Consider the following 3186-nt stretch of genomic DNA (forward strand, 5'->3'; position numbering starts at 1 on the left):
GAATGTGAGGGCACTCAATGATGTGAAAGTGCAATGTTCTCATCAATTTTTTAAGTCCTCTTGGCCAAAAAAGTTAGATTTGAAAATGTACTTTAAGCTCTAGCTGAAATAGTCAAGAAATGAAAATATGGAAGTGGTTCTTACATGGTGAAAGATGATGTAACACTGGTCACTCAGAATAAGGGCCAGGCACTTTCAAGAGATGAATCCAAGAAGAGGATACATCAAAATGAAGAATCCCAAATATTGTCTTGTTGATTCTATTGTTTCAGGAAAGAAAGGCTAACGATTAGACGAGTGCATGCAGAATGACAGTCTAGTCAAACATTTCAAACATATATTTATTATTTGCAGAATGACCGTCCAGTCAAGCATTTCAAACATATATTTATCATTTTAACCCTCGAAGAAATAACTTCAAAACATAGTTTATTAAAGCATCATAGAATTACAACCTCTTTCTTTTTAGTTAGTATATCAATCACAAAACACAGTTTAGTGAAGTAGTGTATTCCAACACAACATACCTTGAAGCAAGGTAATATCACATATAATGGGAGTACCTATGTCCAATTATATGAAAACATCAAAGATGCATCAGCTAAGTCTGAAGGTAAATGACATGTTGTAAATACTCTTTAAAATAATCTAATCGACTTTTGTGGTAAAACAAGAAGATATAGAATACCCAAAGGAGTAGATATAGAAAAGTGACTCACTCAACACAGATTTGGTATGACCAAAATAGGAGGACAAACAAGACTGAGGGAAACACCATCATAATGTGGCTGGATACTTTCATCTACAAAGTTGAACACCCCAATGTCCAAGCCACATCCTTCTTCAAAATGGAGGTATGCATTCAAACAATTATCTGTAAAATAAATATGATTGGGCTTGATTCCCGAAAATTGAGAAGCTTGAACCGAAAGAGAAGCATTAACACCAAAAAAGAATCTTTGTCCCCTAAATCCCTAATAGGTGAAGCTTTGCAAGCATCTAAATTGATCTAGTAAACAAGAATTGTTTTTATCCTGTAAGTGTTGGACATATTATCCTCGCAATCATCTATGACGTACCTTATACCAACAAATTATTGCGCAAATAAAAATAATGATCCTAGTGATTCCAGGATGTAATACATACCATCAATCCATGGTTGTAGGTGCGCTATGATATGAGTTTTATTGGGTTCAGAGCCACCGACATCACATATTTGGATACAACCCCTATAATCTATTGCATAAAAGTTTCCATTAAAATATAACACATCACTAATATGTCCGTTGTAGGTCGGTAATCTGGTCCATAAAAATCACCTGGTCCCATAGACTGAGGAAACTAAAGTCATCTTGAATGACCATGAGAGTGTAGTCTGATGTATGAGAAGGATTAGCTGACAAAACTGATTTATGGATAAAGGTATGTGGTTCAAAAGTGTTGTTGAGTCTATAATATTCCGTATTATTTGATGTGGCAATTGGACTTGGATTTGATCTTCATATGCAACTAAATTTTCACACTGGATAAGGTATGTAATAGACTGATGTCACCCTCGTCTTTTCCGATTATCACAAGCCATCTCATAGACTCCACACACCATTTTCCCTTGCTCCAGGAATACTCTTCTTCAAAATCATCCAATTACATAGACTGAAGAATTTTCTACATATTTTATCATCTTCTTTCTTGACTAGAATTAACCATGGAACTCTAGGCAAATCCCTATTAAAGTTTTTCTTGGTGGCTACAGAGTGCCAGGATTTGCTAACAGTACCAAAATTAAGATAATCTTTAATCAAATTTATATGACTAATAATTAGAACCAGAAGAACACATTGAAGCTCCGACCAATGAGACATTTATTTTGGTTTACAGCCTAGCTAACGAAATGATTCGAGTAAATGATTGGAAAATACCTAATTTATGTGAATTGAGCTCTCGGCGAACACTGGTAAGATGGAGGACAGTGGGGATTCACCCGGAGATAGACGCTGAAACAAGCAGAGCTCCCAATAAACACAGAGAAGCACTACACTATGAGAGTTGTTTGGTAGAATATAAAGCAAATGTCAAGGAAAAATTAAATTTAATACTTTTTGGTAGGGTGTGTATCGGTTGGTTCGGTTTTAAGTATTATTAGTTTGGTTTATTGGTTTTTAATTTTTAAAACGCTAAACATAACCAAACTAATAAGATATTTATTTTTTATTTTTATTTTTTGGTCTTTAATGGTTCGATTTTTGGTTTAACCAATAAAAAAATATTTTCAAAACAAATATATAACTTCTACAACAATTTTTGGAAATCTTAACATTACTGAAAAAGGAAAAAGAGTTTCTTTAGGAAAATATTTAAATGCTCATCAGATTTAACCCCAATTAGGATAAAATAATCTCCTAATTATTTATCAGTGAAGTCAATTTTTTTTAGAAAGTGAGTGCGGAGAAGAGGAGAAATCAGATAAGGAAGAAGAAGAGAAGGAAAATATGAGAGAAATCAAACTCACAATTCACAATTATAGTAGTCGCCTAATCCTTGCCTTTACCGATCATAATTCTTTAGGTTTTGAGTTTTGACGTTGTGAACCTAAAGTGACAAAATCTAAAGGGTAAATATAGTGTAAACTCTGAAGTAATGTGAAATGTAAATTGTGTAAGAGAGTGATAGTATGATATAATTATTATATATTTATATTAATATATTTTGTTTGATATTTGTGTATGAGTAAATATTAAAATATATAATAAATTATTATGGTCTTAATGGGTTTATCGGTTTACCCAATAATTCAATATTTAAAAATCAATACCAAACCGATAACCCAATATTTTTTTTTATAAAACCATTAAATAACAATTAACCCAATAACCCAATAGCAATAAACCAATAACACTTTTTTCAGTTCGATTTATCGATCGATTTAGTTTTTGCACACCCCTACCTTTTGGACTTTGCTTTTTACTAGACTAAATTGATAAGAAAATAATTAAAACAGTCCCTTTAATGTATGGGGTTTGATTATTTTAGTCCTTTGTACATATGCAATCAAAATAGTTTAAAATGTATAAAAATATGTTTGTTATTTTAATCCTTTATATATATCTTATAATCTAAAGAATACTTTTTGGGCTTTGCTTTTACTAGACAAAATTGATGATAAAATGATTAAAATAGTCCTTAATG

At 31.8% G+C, this 3186-nt stretch overlaps 1 pseudogene; it reads right to left on the reverse strand.

The window, feature by feature from the left end:
- Positions 1-719: 719 nt before the first annotated feature.
- On the reverse strand, positions 720-1862 carry LOC129890633 (uncharacterized; annotated as a pseudogene).
- Positions 1863-3186: the final 1324 nt, after the last annotated feature.

This window comes from Solanum dulcamara, chromosome 5 (genome assembly GCF_947179165.1).
Source record: "Solanum dulcamara chromosome 5, daSolDulc1.2, whole genome shotgun sequence".
Classification (NCBI taxonomy): domain Eukaryota; kingdom Viridiplantae; phylum Streptophyta; class Magnoliopsida; order Solanales; family Solanaceae; genus Solanum; species Solanum dulcamara.